Genomic DNA, 16,439 nt, shown 5'->3' with positions numbered 1-16,439 from the left:
TTGTCACTTTCCTGCAGGGCACCCACAATTGTTGACGGAACACATCGACCCACGAAAACATTTGACAATACGAAGGCTTGATCAAATGTAAAGATTTGCCTCCAACTGACTTGTACCATCTCGTGTTACCTCACCATTGCCAAGACAAACTGATGTTTCCTTTGTGCCGTACTTGTGGCGAAACGTGCAACCAAGACCAACCTTGTCAGCACACCAAGGAAGAACGGGCTTTGACGGGAACCTGGGTCAGCGTAGAATTGTTCAAAGCTCTGGAGATGGAATACCAACTGTTAGAAGTGCACGAAATTTGCCACTTTCCCAACACACAACAATACCACAAGGGTGACCCCACGCAGAAAGGCATTTTCGCCGACTACGTGGATGCCTTTTTGAAACTAAAGCAAGAAGCCAGTGGCTATCCTTCTTGGTGTCACACTCCCGAAGACCAAAATACATTCAAAGAGAAATACTGGACACAAGAAGGCGTCTCTTTAGATCACATCGAGAAAAACGAAGGCAGGCGATCGTTTGCCAAAGTGATGTTAAATTGCTTGTGTGGCAAAATGGCACAACGACCGTGTTTACCCAAGACGGAGTATTTGACAGAACCTTCCCGCTACTTTCAGATGATTCACGACAAAACCAAATTCATGAAACACGTGGACGTCGTTCGCGAGGATTTGATCTTAGTGAATTACGAAGAAGATCTGGACTTTGTAGAAACCGATCCCTTTGGAAATGTCATCATTGCGGCTTACGTGACAGTTCATGCTCGCTTAAAATTGTACGAAGCTTTAGAACTGTTAGGGGAACGTGTCCGATACTTTGACACGGACAGTTGCATTTACATCGATCACCCGAGTGAACAGCACCCTGACATCGAAGGAGACCGTTTAGGAGCCTGGACAGACGAGCACCCCGACGACAAGATTCTAAGTTTCGCGAGTGGCGGTCCTAAAAATTACGGCTACGAATACCGTGACAAACAAGGAGAAGTGTACACGAAGTGTAAAGTGAAAGGATTGACTCTGAATTATCGTACCAGTTGAGTGGTGAACTTTGGCGTATTGAAAGAAGCTTTGCAGTCTAGAGAAGATGAACACTTTAAAGTGACCACCTATCAGCCCAACAAGATTGTACGTTTACCCACTCACCACATCGTCAGTCGACCCTTGGAAAAAGTCTATCAAATCGTTTACCAGAAGCGAGTGCGACTTCCCAGTCATTGCACCTTGCCGTATGGACATGTTGGTATTGGCTTGTATATAAAAAGGAACCCTAGGCAAGATTGATAGTTCATTGTGACTACCAAGACGAAGCGAACAAGATGAATACTTTCAGAGAAACACAAAACAAGTTCAGACAGGCACAATTCAAGTTTGGGACTTCTGAAGGGGAATGCGATTGTGAGCGTTGCGATGGGAACGATGCTGTACGCTATGACCTTAGCGATGCCGTAAAGCATCATCGGAACTTTGTTCTCACTACCCCTATCATAGAAAGTGATGCTGTGCGTGTCAAACCTGAGGGATGCGAAAGCGATGCCGCTCGTCCTCTTGGACACTTTACTGGGTTTCGTTTTAAATGTGGATGTCCACCTTCACGTCTACCCCCCTACGGATGTCATCCAACCCTGAGCAAACTCCTGTCCATGTCACCCAACTCTCATCGAAACGAACCTGTGAAAGACGAATATTCGTTCCCTGTGCGTTTCTTTGAATACTGCGACTCTGAAAATCGTCTTCAATCGTTCAAAGGAAAATGGCCTAAGTATCTGGGAGGACCGACCCCCGAAGAATTAGCCAGGGCCGGATTTTTCTACTTGGGTGAAGGGGAAAAAGTCAAGTGCTTCAGTTGCGGTGTGTCACTTCACCACTGGGAACCGCAAGATTCGGCCTACCTAGAACACGTTCGATGGTCACCGAATTGTCATTACTTACCCTTAGTGGGACCGAGACATTGAAGTAACTTACCATGTCGTTGAAGAAGAAACCAGATTGGTTAGGAGTCAAATGTTGGACATCACCGAGACCAGTATTTAAACTCCATTTCAAAAACGATATTGAATCATTACCTAAAGAACTGCAAGAGAAGATTTACAAGGAAGTTTGGCAACGACTTGCCAGAGTGAAATCTCAATGGATAACTGTAGAACTTTTGTGAAGAGAAATTCACAAGAGGAAAGTGAACAAAATCAATCAATGTGTTAGATTTCTTTGGGTCAAGTGTGCATTCATCCTATTATATCACTCTAGACCGTTTACATCAAAAGAGTTCAATGAGATTCTTGGACATTACCCTGAATGGTAGTGGTCAGAAATTACTTACTATGTGGATTACTTTTGCTCTAGGAGATTGTGAATTGTACGGACTAACCTATTCATGGATACTTTGCTAGAGAACATTCGTGGCTTGCCTGTTGAGTTGATAGAACGCATTTATCGAGAAGTGGTCAAAATACAAGTCAAACGTAAAGAACAGTTGCATCCGTTACGTCATCAGATGTTTAACCACTGGTGCCTGAATGGCATAAGAGAAATGATTCGTCAGAAATTGTTTCAGTGGTCAGACCTTGTTCAATACTTCCAGGCCACCAATGATCCACGTGTTCATAATTTTGGTTACTTCGAGATTCACCTAGTGCAACGCATTGAGGAAGACAAGTTAAAGGATTACCAACATATTTTACGTGGAATCTACTTAGAGGAAGAGGAAACTTCTAATCGAAGTTTGAAGTTTAGGTTACAGTTTGGAGCATTTAGATTCCCAACTGGAGAACGAAGATCTCTGGCTAGAAAGTACGTGTATTGTTTCCGAAACAAAGAGAGTATAAAAACAGGCTGCCATGCCACAACTTTTATCACATGTGATTGAACAGATTCCGTGGAAGGAACTCAGTGACCATATTCAAACCGTGGATCATTACCATCAATTATTACAAGAACTGTATCCAATGAATTTCGGTCGACAAGTGGTGTGTGTCTTAGTGACTTGTTTTCTAGGATTTCGTTTACCAGCCGATTCTTTGTGGACTCTTTACGATCAGTACTTACCACCCAAATGGCCTTAAATGGTCACGAAAGACTCCTTTTGCTCAAAGCCTTGCGTTTTCTTCTGGATACTTCTCGACCTCTACGGGAAAAAAAGATTCGTCAACTTTTAGCTACCGAAGACGTGTATGACGATGTGTGTGTAGCTTGTGACTTACACCCCCATTGGACAGTTGTCCGTGCCTGGAAAGAATGGGATTTTGAGGCTTGGACCCATGAAGTGGCCCAGTATGCACGAGAGTTGTTCAAGGAAAAAAGTTACTTTTCAACCTGTGTTAGTGAGAGTGCCAGAAGAAGAAGAAGAAGAACCCGTCCCCAAGGACAAGACTGTCGTGAACATGCCTGAAAGACCCTTTCGGGAGGACACTTGTGTGACCTTACCCCTTATAGAACTGGTCAGAACATTACCCAAAACATGTTGTACAGAAACTTGTTTCTATTCCACGTTGATGGTTTTCATGTGCCTTTTATCGTTGTACTTAAGCCTTTGGCTTTTATGTATTTTTGTCTTTCGTGTTCATGTTTGAAACATTCAATAAACGTGTTCTGAAAAAAAGTATATAAACTCTTGTCTTGTCTGTTTTCGTGTCACAAGTGACATTCCTGACACTATGGCTACTTCTGCTGTCTCTGCTCCCTCTTCCTCTACTCTCAAAGTCATCGACGAACACTTAGATCGTGCCAGTTGGGAGGCTTTGTATCTTCGCCATCCCTTTAACATGCTCATTGCTGGACCTAGCGGTTCAGGCAAAACCGAATTCGTCAAACGTTTGATCGAACATAAACATCATTTGATCGATCGTCCACCTCATCGCACCGTGTGGTGTTACAAAGAGTGGCAATCGGCGTACAGCCTCTTGCGAGAAAGTCAAGGCGATTCCATCGTGTTTGTGGAAGGCATTCCTAAAGAAGACGACGGAATCGTCTCCGACTCCCGTCAAACCCATTTGGTAATTTTCGACCACATGTTAGGAGAAGACGAAGAAGAAATTAAACTGTGGTTCACGCGCAAAGGGCATCAGCGTAATGCCAGTGTCATTTACATCACTCAAAATTTGTTTCAACAAAGTAAAGCCCATCGCACCATCAGTCTCAATGCGCGTTACGTGGTCTTGTTTAAAAACCCTCGAGATAAATCGCAAGTGCAAGTCTTAGACAAACAGTTAGGAACGCCTTGGCTGACTCAGGAGTACGACGATGCCATTCAAACTCCACACGCCTATTTAGTCGTCGATTTGAAACCGACAACCCCCGATGATTTGCGATTTCGTACCCAATTGTTTCACCACTGGTGCCAAGACGGAGGGCCTGTCCTGTACAAATCTCCGTCCTCGACTTAACTTCACTCAAAATATAAGACTCTATAAAAACTCAGACACTTTTCTTCTGTCTCACACAGTTTGAATATGACGTCCCTTCAGTCGCATCTTCCCGTCAAATTGATTCGTGCCTTGTATGGCATCAGTCGAGAAAAAAATCCACAAATACGGGCTGATGTCTTAGAAGCTAGTCTCAAAGAAGTCTTACGATGGTTCACGGTGAGAGCACGTCAATTACTGATAGGGATCATTCAGATTCCTCATCAAACCAAACGCTTTTTTAATCGAAACAAAGTTGCTTTGACCCACCTGCCCATCCCCGCATCCACACTCAAACCAAAAAACAAATCATTTTGAAACCTGGAGGGAGCGGTACTCTAGGAGGCGTCATCATTCGCTCTCTCTTAAGATGGGATCCTAATGCTCCCAAAGTTCTCCCCAAGAAAAAAGTCAACCGAAGCTCCAAGAAGAAGAAAAAGAGCCACGGTGTCAAGACCAGGTCCCCAAGGAGACCCGTGTCTCCAAGAACTTCTCCAGTGGCGGGACCCTCCTCTTACCGGTCACCACCCCGGAAAAAGAAAAGCTCCCAGAAAAGAAACAGAGAAAAAGTCCCCAGAAAAAGACAAGCCCACAGAAAACTAGTCGCAAGAGAGGCACTTCGGCCAGGACGCAACCTTACACTCGCAAACCACGACCTGCCACGGCGGTGACCGCGCCTCCGGTAGCCTCAGGTTCATCCACTTCTCCGTTGATGACACCAAGAACTGAAAAGTACTTGGAGACGTTGATCACACCAAGAACTGCTCCGTTGATGACCCCAAGAACTTCCCCAGTGGCAGGACCTTCCAATTTAGCAGCAGTGGCCGCTGCTCACAAAATACCTGCTCCCAAAATCAAAGTCCAAGAGGGATCCGGTATGTTACAAAGTTTACTGGATTTGTCCAAGCAAGAACTGGCTCGATTTAGTCCGTTGTGTCATGCCTGTTCTCAAGTTGATATGACGTAAAGACAATCAGTGGCGACGCGTTCCAATATATAAAAGGTCTGTGACTAAGTAGGGGTATCAGTGAACTTCCAAAAGATGTCACCTCCAAGAAGTCAAAACAGAAAGACAGAAAGGCAGACTCGTCATCCGACAAAGCGCTTAGCCAAGCATCGACGTTACCCTAAGAAAAGACACAATCGTTCCAAGAAAAAGAGGCGTCAACAAAGGGGAGGATTCCTTGGCGATTTTGGAAAAAACATTGTCACCTTTATGACAAAGCGATAGTCCCCAAAAAAGATAAAAGGGCGTGTGTTAAGTCATCGACGTTAGTGTATGTTTGGTGAATGTCCCGGAACCCACAAGCAAAGATGTCAACCTCCAGCAAACATTCCTCCTCTAAACCCCAAGGAAAGAAAAGGAAAGGACTGCCTCCACGTTTAGTCAAACATGGAGACATGTTATCTGTCCTGTCCAAAGCTTCTCCACCCCTGCGAAAAAAATTCATTCAAACGGCGTCCAAAGAGGTCATCGATACCGTGTGTGAATGTTGTTTGAACGTGTTGAAAGGCACGATCCCTTTGTCCAAACACCAGAAACAATGCTTAGGCAAACATCGTCACGTTCTTCGCCAAATGGTTCAAAAGAAAATCACCCTTCGTCAAAAGAAGAAGATGTTGGTCCAACGTGGAGGAATTTTACTCCTCTTATTAGGCCCATTGCTGAAAAAAGTTTTGGGATCCGTGTTGGAAGGACTGGTGGGAGCAAGATAAAAGGGACCTCTGAAGTCCCAAAATCTCAGAATTGACCCTTGACAACCCATGGAAGGACGATAACTAGCTTTAGTGCCTTACAAACGATGGATGGAATACCATCGTTGGCAAGAACAACGCACCCCGCATTTACCTCCCAATCCCAATTTGAGCGAGATGTCCCAGTTACAACACGAATTGCAGTCCTTGATGGATCGCCAAGATTTGTCCGAAACAGAAAAATTGCAAAAGTACGGTCAACTCTTGCAACGACTGCAACTCTTTCACCAGAAAGCCTCAGACCAAACAGCTTTACCCACTCTGAAAGATTTTAAGACCTTGATGAAAAGTCCAGCACCATCACCACTACCACCACTACTACTACCAGTGGCCAAGACAGAAAAAGGAGAAGAAGAAGAGGAAGGGTTTCAAACTCCACCAGAAAAAGTACGCAAGTTAACAACACCACCTACCTCCAGAATTGGATGGATTAAAAAGATGATGACCACCCCTTCTTCATCAGAAGGGAAAAAGAAGGTGAAGACAGAAGTGAAACAAGAAAAGATATCCCCTGTTCAGACATTCTCCTCCTCGACACCTATCGCTGGTCGCACACGCAAAGCATTGCAATCCAAGAAAATACCCCAAGAGAAAAAGAGTAGCATCCTCCAAGAGTGGGTGCCTTATTAGCAAACAAACAAAAAATGGAAAAAGTGTTAGCCAGCATTTACTACGATTCCTCCCATCCTGCAGGTTACGCAGGAGTTCAAAAATTGTATCGTGCTACCAAAACTCGACTGAAAAGTCTCCGTTTACCTCAAGTGCAACGATGGTTACAAGAACAAGCTACCGACATTTTACACAAACCCATTCGACGCAAGTTTTCCAGAAGTTGCACCCGAGTGGAAGGCATCGATCATCAATGGCAAGCCGATTTAGCCGATGTCTCTCATTTGGCCAGCTACAATCGCGGCTACAAATATTTGTTTTGTGTCATCGACGTCTTTTCCAAATTTGCCTGGGTCGTGCCCTTGACTTCCAAATCAAGCAGTGAGTTAGTGCGAGCCCTGCAACGGGTGTTGAAAAAAGCGGTCGTCCCCCTCTTCGATGGCAAACTGACAAAGGCACCAAATTTCTGAACCAAGCTTTCCAAAAAGAATTAAAGAAACGTGACATTCACTTTTTTACCACCGAGAATCCTGAAACCAAAGCCAGCATCGCTTAACGTTTTCAACGCACTTTGAAAGAATGCATGTGGAAATATTTTACGCATCACCACACTCTGAAGTACATGGACATCTTACCGCACCTGGTGCAAGCGTACAACCAATCTTACCATCGAAGCATTAGACGTGCCCCGCAAGAGGTGACTCCCGTGCATGAAGTGCTGGTGTCTGATCGCCTGTTTGGTACGTCCCGACGAGAGCTGTCCCCAAGAAAAGTGGAGTGTTGACCGTCGGAGATTGGGTACGCATTGGCAAAACCAAACGTACTTTCGACAAAGGTTACTTACCTAAATGGACTACCGAATTGTTTCGTGTCACTGGACGAGTGCATGGCCGTGATCCTGCCGTTTATAAATTAGAAGACATAAACGGAGAAGTGCTCAAAAGAACGTTTTATTTGCCCGAGTTACAACGTGTCACCAAAAAAGAAGACGACGTGTACGACATCGAGAGCATTCTCGAACGCAGAACCCGTAAAGTAGGCAAACGACGTGTCAAAGAAGTCAAAGTACGTTGGAAAGGATATCCACCTAGTTTTGATTTTTGGATCGACGCTTCGCAAGTCATCGACTATAAAAAGAAGTGACCATCATGCCCTTTCACACAGACGCAGATACGTAGACCACTCCTTCACCCAGTTCTTCTCTGCAAGATTTACAAAAACAACCCTTGTGGGTGTGGTGTGGAGAACGTGTGCCTAAAACGCAAATCGTCTTTTTCTGCCAAATCTTCGTGGTGTATTGTGTCATCGGTGCAGCCATCGCCAATTTGAGTTTGCAACAAGGAGACAAACAATTGTGGACCATTTTATTAAGCAGTTGCATCGGTTACCTGCTTCCTAATCCCTCCCTGAAATTGACCTCGAACGGGAAAAACCGGAACCTTGTGTGCAGTGTCAGTGCCAGTCACCACTCCAATAACAACAATCCCATTTTGAGCGGAGACACGCCTCTGACTTCTAGTAACCCCTCGGACAGCCACAGAACTCTGGGATTATGAGTCACACTAACCAATTTTACTTAACCTTACCTAGTGACAGTTCCATGGAGGTGTTTCCCAAGAACACGTTGTGCTGTTACACGGCCAAATTACCTCAGGCCATCCAATTAGATCACGAAACCCATTGGGAAGTGGCTTTGGTAGAAATCATTCACCCGACCCAAGTCCTCAATGTCCTTCCCAATCAAAATGATTTTACGGTCGAAGTTCATGACGAGTAAATGCAACAGTACTTGAATACCAACGTCAAATATGATAATAAAATCTATAACTCACAAACTCAGAAAACGACCTATCGCTTGATCATTCCCCCAGGCTATTATTTTAGTGGACAACATTTGGTCAGCACCATTACCTCCAGATTTAACGTTGTATTTCTGAAAGCTTTGGAAAATGTCAGAAAAACTGTCACCCTGGAGTACCACAAAGTAGCTTGTCGCTTCCTGATGAAATTTGACGGGGATAAAATCATGTCCATTTTATTTTGTCCTGAATTGGTTGACATGTTGGGCGGGGACATGGACATAAGAATGGCCATGATCAAGAAAAACGAATTGCCGGTCATTTCCGACAACGATTCTTTTACCAAGTTATTTCATTCCCTGGTAGAACTGAACCAAGGACTGAATTTGATCTTTGTGTACTCCGATGTGGTGGAGTACAACGTGGTGGGACACACCTCCGTACCGTTACTGCGTGTCATTCCTTTCAAAGTGGAGTCTGTCACCCTCGCTGACGAGGAAGGTGGAAACACTTATCACGTCCACCGCGAATTTGTACATCCTCATTATTTGCCTGTCAGCAAGTCGTATTTGGACACGGTCAACATTACTATAAAAGGAGATCTGGGACAAAATATTCCATTCACCAAAGGAAAAGTCACCGTGAAACTCCATTTTCGAAAACGGTTCTCTCACGACCCGTAAGTCATGTATCCAGTGTACCGAGGGGTTGCTCGACAGCGTGGACACGGTTTAGGAGATATGCTAAAATCAGCTTTTCGTTCGGTGGCCCCCCTGTTGAAACCGATGGTGACACGCGGATTGCACGCCTTGAAAGATGCGGCATTGACACACGGCAAAGAATTTCTCCATAATGTCATCATCGACAAACAAAACCCTAAAGAAGCCTTCTTGAGGGCAGGCAAAAATGTCTTGCTGAAAACAGGCAAATACCTTTTAGGCCGACGAGAAACACCTATAAATGCCCTGCACGCTACTGAGTCAGGCATTCCTACTTCCCTGAAGCCACAGCAAGGACAAGGCAGAAAAAGACGACGAAGAAAACACCCTTTCACCAGACTTCACACTTCTAAAGCTAGAAAGACAAAAATAAAAACGTTCGAGACTTAGACGTTTTCGATTATTAAAGTATTGAGAAACAGAAAAAATGATGCACCGAGAGTCTTGCGTCTGTTCCAAGTAGGAACTGGATCTGTTTGCCATGCCACCCACCATGATGACCATGCAAGAATCCCAATGGGTGGAATTTCACCCTGTCTCCTCTTTGACGGATTCCGCTCCCATCGAGTTTGAAATCAAAGAGCAGCCCGAAGATTACATCGATCTGAACAGCAGTTACTTGTACCTGAAAATCAAAGTTCTAGATAAAACAGGAGGTGATATAGATGACGAGCAAGTAGCTCCCGTCAACAATTTCATGCATTCCTTGTTTAGCGGAGTGGACTTCTACTTGAATAACAAACTAGTCAGTAGCAGCATGGATACTTACCCTTATCAAGCGTACCTGGAAAATCTCTTGGGAAGCTGACGATGCAGGCCAGTTTGACGAAACCGAAATTGATACAACCAAAACACACAACGAGGGATTTGTAGAACGAAGAGACAAAATAAAAAATGGACAGAGTTTAGAACTGATGGATCGTTTGCATTTGGACATGTGGTTGCAAGAAAAGTATTTGCTGAACGGGGTGAATGTTCGTCTGAGACTGAATCGTAGCAGTGCCGTTTTCCATTTAGTGGCTGATAGTGACAATTACAAAACCATCATACAAGAAGCCAGACTCTACGTACGACGTGTGGAAGTGTTACCTAAAGTGGGAAACGACATCAGTCACACGTTAAGCAGAACGACCGCCAAGTATCCCATACGACGCGTGGAAGTGAAAACCTTCACCATATCCGCTGGACAGCGATCCATGATCGAAGATCATCTACTCCAAGGGCAGTTACCCAAACGTTTAATTCTTGGTATGGTCGAGAATAGAGCCTTCAACAGAGTCCACATTCAAAATCCTTTTGAGTTTAAACATTACAAAGTGTCAAAGATTGAAGTCAGTCGCAATGGCAAGACCTTGTGTACCCGACCTTTCGAACCTGAATTTGACAAGCAGAATTACTTGAGGTCGTACTTGTCCCTGTACGAAGCCACTGGACAGTTAGGGACCAACACCAGTCATGACATTACGTACGAAGATTATGCAGGAGGCTATGCTTTGTGGGCTTTTGATTTCACTCCAGACCAAGGTAGCGACGAGGGACATTTCCACCCTATAAAATCCGGCCACATTCGTGTGGAACTTCAGTTTGCAGAAGCTCTAACTGAGACGGTGAACGTCCTCCTGTATGCAGAATTTGATAATACGATAGAAATCAACAGTTTAAGAGAAGTCATTCTAGATTATTAGAAACCATGGAAGACTGTTATCCCTCTTTACCTAGTGGAGAAACTCTAGACATGGAATGTGAGGAGACCGTGGAAGAAGAATCCCACGACAAAGACGAAGAAGTTATCATGATGAAGTCGAGATGGCCAGAACAAGAAGCCCATTTAGTCTCCTGTTTTGCTACAGTCCTGGCAGATAAAATGAAAGAATTAATCAAGGAAGAGTGCTATGGATGTCACAACGATCATTCCAGTCAAATCCAACACGACAAATGTCTGATGCTGAGTCAAGAAGAAAAATTGGACGAATATCTGGACGAAGCTTGGAGTCTCATCTCGGAAGAAGACGTGTTGCAACAGTGGTATAAAGGCTTGTCCTCCATTAACCACTCAAGAGATCCATCGCATCGAAGCTCTCCTGAATCAGAGTGGGGAGACGAAGTGAAGAAACGGTTACTTGTCAGACATTTTCCAAGAGAAAATCAGGATCGAATTGATCACTTATCATTACCTGTGAAGAAAAAAGCAAGACAAACCATGGATACCTGGGAACTTTATTATCTTTAGAACTACAGTTCGTACACGGCTTCTTGGAATCCTGTCGTCTGTGCTAAAGATGAACTCCCTTATCGCAAACCTCAAGACCATCAAGCTTATATGATCAACACGGACGACAGTCATCTCCAAGGAACCCACTGGGTAGCCGTCTGCTTTCCTCAAGAAGGATGTGTGGAATATTTCGATTTGTATGGATTGCCTCCTTTGGAAGACGATATCATTGACTTTTTGAGAAGAATTGCTCAGACCACCCGATTCAATAATGTGAAATTACAAGGCACAGATTCCTTGGTGTGTGGACAATATTGTATGTATTTTCTGCGTCATCGCAGTCTGGGCTATTCTTTAGAACATTTAGTGACTCATTTTAATCCTCGTTCTTCTTCTAGAAACGATGTGAAAGTAGATCGATGGTTCTGTGACCATTATGCTTATCTTTTGTCTCAAGCTAGGAAACGTAGTGTCCATCAATGGCCTAATGACTTCCAACAGTGGAAATCACAATTTCATTCACAATGTTGTCAGCCCTGTCCAAAATAATGTGTTAATTGAAAAAAATGTTTGGTATTTGAAATAAAAATGTTTGATGTTATATTGTTTGATTATTGTTAAAATGTTATATTCGTTTGTTAGTGTTAAGTGATTTTGAATATAAAAAAAATGTTGTGTTTTGAAAAAATGTCTTTGTGGTTTGTTTTGCTATAGGAATCTTGATTCATTCTCTTTGACCTCTCTATCCCTCCCATGACACTCATTAAACGTTCCGACTCGAAAACCGTGTAGGGATGTTTTCCTTCACGTCCGCGCTTTGACTTTAAAAACCGGGGCAGTCTCCAGTCTAACCATTCATTGTCGACTCATCCTCCTACGAAGATGTGCTCCAGACTAGCTAAGCTAAACGAGGCCTACGTGAATTTGCATAGGGTCAGACACAGTCTGATACCGAAGCCAGAAGAGATAGAGAATGTGAGAATGTAAAAAGTCATGAAGACCTGATAGAAGAGCTCTTCAGAGAAGAAATTAACAGGGAGAAAGAAGAATGGACAGAGAAGGACAGACTTCAGAAACAGCAGAGAGAGCAGCAACAGCAACAGCAGCAGCAGCAGCAGCAGCAACCTGAACCTGACAGAGGCCTTGTCGACTGTCGTATCGACACCAAAGAGTTCTTCTTCTCTTTCCGAAGAAGCAGACCTTATCCTGGGAGAAAGCCTATCGTCAGAGGACGTTGCATTCTTAGAACCTAAAAGATCGCCATAGCTTCAACTTCACACACACAAAAATCCCAGCCCTTTTCAGGGCTATCCCAATCTCTAGAAAAGAAATAACAATCGATTTGCCAATGTGTGTATGTAGTGTGAATATAAACACTCACTCTTTTCTGGTGTGATTGTATATGTTTATGTGTGTGTGTGCGTGTGCGTGTGTGTGTGTGTTTGTGGATAGTATAGTTTGGTTATGTTATTTGTCCAGTCATTACTGTGTGGATAGTAGATAATATGAGATGAGAAAAGTAGAGGATGTTTTCTTTCATGTCCGCACGTTTTAAGTGATGATCTAGGTAATATAAGTTTTGGGTCTTGGGTGATGTTTTCCTTCACGTCCGCGCTTTTCGTCGAAAATTGAAAATCGCTCGGCAGTCTAGCTACCCCTGTTGATTGATCAACACTAGAAAATGAGTAGAATGAGCAGCAGACTGACTAAATTCATGGAACTTCAGATGCATCTGGAGTATGCCAGATGCCTCCTGAACGGCCCTTGTGGAAGAAGCCAGGATAGAACAGGAGGAGGAAGAGAGAAAAATGAAAGAAGAGGAGGAAAAAAAGAGAGAGATCAGGTGTCACCCTATGATGAACCCTGTGTGCAAGGTGACACCTGAGGCAAGGACATCTCCCCAGCCTGTAGCTGCACCACAGTCACAACCACAACAGGAGGTAAGGATGCCGATTCATCCTAGAATTAGAAATAGAAGAAGAGAAAGGGAAGTATTCACTATTCCAGAGACAGAAGATTGGAATAGCGAAGCCACCCGACCCGCCTATGCGATTCCAGCGACAAGGGTGAATTGGCAAGGAGACTGGAGTCGGAGATGTGTGTGCGGTGCCAGACCAGGAAGGTGCCAGCATTAGATAGGTGCATCTGAAGTTCAAAAAAACCCCAGCCCTTTTCAGGGCTATCCAATACTCTAGAAAAGATGTAACAAGATAACCGGGTGGGATATTTCGGATTAACAACAGAACACGTTTTGACGACACAGATATATGGTTTAATGTGGCGATTTATATGAGTAGTGGATGATGAAGATGTGTGCGTATTTATAATCCAAATATTGGATCTATTTAACAAAAAAAACCGCACAGTTTCAAAGATGGAAAAAATATACAAACAAATTTAGTTCATGTAACCCTAAAATACAGGATAAATGATTTCACAAATGATTCAATAATGGAAAGATGAATATAGTTCACTCAAATAGTAAACAATGTAAGTGTTTACACATAGTAAAAAAAATGTATTCGCTCAGGTAGCGAAATTATGTCACTAAATAAGAACGGATATACAATCTATCCTTCCAGTCCTGAATAATACACTGGGTCTTACTAACCCAAAATTAGCATACAGCTAAAAATACATGTGTGGAGATGCACTCCGTCACCCGTGCACCATATCCGCTCCACAGCTCCTCTGAATCAATTTCACAACCAATATAGACTCCGGACCCTCGGAATACTATGATCACTTGAAACATTAGACTCTCCGGACACTTGAAATATTAGACCCTCCGGACCCCCTGGTCCTTTGACGGCTCTACAGCTGGGTCACCTTAGTCACTCTTGACATTCCGGACGCTAGACATTAGACGCTCCGGCACCTTAAACGCTCCGGACACACGGACGTTTTTACCCTCTGACAACACCGGACACCCCGGATATTCCTACCATCAAAAACTCAGCCCTACAGCTGGAGTTGTGCGAATCCTTTAAGCAGGCCGCTTGCTGACAAAACCATTAGTATTGTAAAGGTCCTTTACATGCAGTAACGTATTTATACCTTTAGAATTTTCGTTATTCTTTATCAAAGGCACCTTGCACGTGTGGCACAGGACGAATCGTACTCACGATTTCGAAATACATAGACCATATTATAATCACCCTCGGGTATCGTTGTACAGAGAAAAAGAAACGAAACCCGAGTACATGTATTTAATTAACAACATTTACACCATTCCGTGACAAAAGAAATAGCAATAGATTTGCCAATGTGTGAATGTGGAGCAGTGTGAAAATAAACACTGACTCTTTTCCTGGTGTGGTTGTATGTGTTTATGTGTGTGTGTGAGTGTGTGTGTGTGTGTGTGTGTGTGTGTGTGTGTGTGATTGTATTAGCTCACGTACGTATGTGGGGATAGTAGATTATTGGATTTTGTAAGTGTTATCGTAAGTTTGGGTGGATAATAGATTATGGTTATGTTTTTGATGCTTGGCGTGTGTGTGGATAGTATAGTTTGGGTTTGATTTGGATGCTTTGCGTGTGTGTGTGTGGATAGTATGCTTATGTTATTTGTCTAGTCATTATTGTGTGAATAGTAGATAATATGAGAAGAGAAAAGTAGGTGATGTTTTCCTTCACGTCCGCGCGTTTTAAGTGATGATCTAGGTAATATAAGTTTTTGGTTTTAGGGGATGTTTTCCTTCACGTCCACGCTTTTCGTATAAGTACCCACAAAATTCGTCGTTTGCGCCATTCTAAGGAATAAAGACAAGGAAGATGGTGGCTGTAACAGAATTGTTTAACCAGTTGAAGGGCATTTGGTATTGGATGGTGAATGGAGCCTATGTAGTGGAAAGGATTGAAAGAGAATGGAAGCATGAAGTTACCCGGGATTTTGTCAGAAGGCAAGTGACAAACCTGAAATTAGCTATGGATCTGGTGAAAGAGATGATAGAAGAAGAAGAAGTAAAAAGACTAAGAGGCTTTATAGATCCAGAGTATGTAAAGATTGGTCACTTGAAGGAAACCATGGATAATGTGATAGAAGTAAGGGGCTTTTTGGAAGACGTAATGTAATGGACAGAGTGGTCCTTTGTCAAAAAAGGCCTGGATCAGCTTAAGAAATCGGAAGAACTTATGAGAAAAGTGATGGAGGAAGAAGTAAAGAAGATCAGAGACAAGTAGAATAAAGAACGAAAGGATAAGGAAAACTTAAAGAAAAAAGAGGCCTTTGAAAAACTCAACAACAATTGGATCATAATACAGGAGAAATTCAGAGCTATAGGTCATCCTGACTGGATGCCTGAGTCAGAAATAAAGAAGAAGAAGACAGGAATACCGGCAAAAGCTAGAAGATGGTGGAAGAAGTGGAGGAAATAAAAGAAGATGATGATGAAACCAAAGGCCCTTTTTCAGGGCCACTCATAGGTCTCGAAAAGAGATAGACTTTCATTGCATACCCTTTTAAAAAAAATATAGAGACCCTCCCTGTTTCAATTTTCCCATGTTCCATTTCCATAGATCCACCATGTTCAATTTCCCTTGTCGCTATATAGTCCCAAAATCTATATCCCATGTTAAATTTCCATTGTCCTTATATAGTCCCAAAATATATTCCCATGTTAAATTTACATAGTCCCCACGGTACAGACCTGGTTTTCCCCCATGTTCAATTTACATAGTCCCTATATGGTCCAGGGTGGTCTATGTTAAATTTACATAGTCCCCAGGGTACAACCCCCCTCTTTTAACATTAAAGTCCCCTAGTCCCTACGGTATCCCACTTCACTACTAACTGCATGTCAATTTTAATTAAACAGATACAAGTTTTTGGTAAATTAAGGCTGTAGAATCCAGACTCAGGATGATAATAAATCAAAGGGCATTACTCCAGTAAATAATGCTGTGGGATTTTGGAAATTTGGTAACGCAAGGTCCCA

The sequence above is a fragment of the Sinohyriopsis cumingii genome, chromosome 8 (assembly GCF_028554795.1).
Source record: "Sinohyriopsis cumingii isolate HCF-2022 chromosome 8, ASM2855479v2, whole genome shotgun sequence".
Taxonomy (NCBI): domain Eukaryota; kingdom Metazoa; phylum Mollusca; class Bivalvia; order Unionida; family Unionidae; genus Sinohyriopsis; species Sinohyriopsis cumingii.
Note: the sequence above shows the minus strand (reverse complement) of the source record.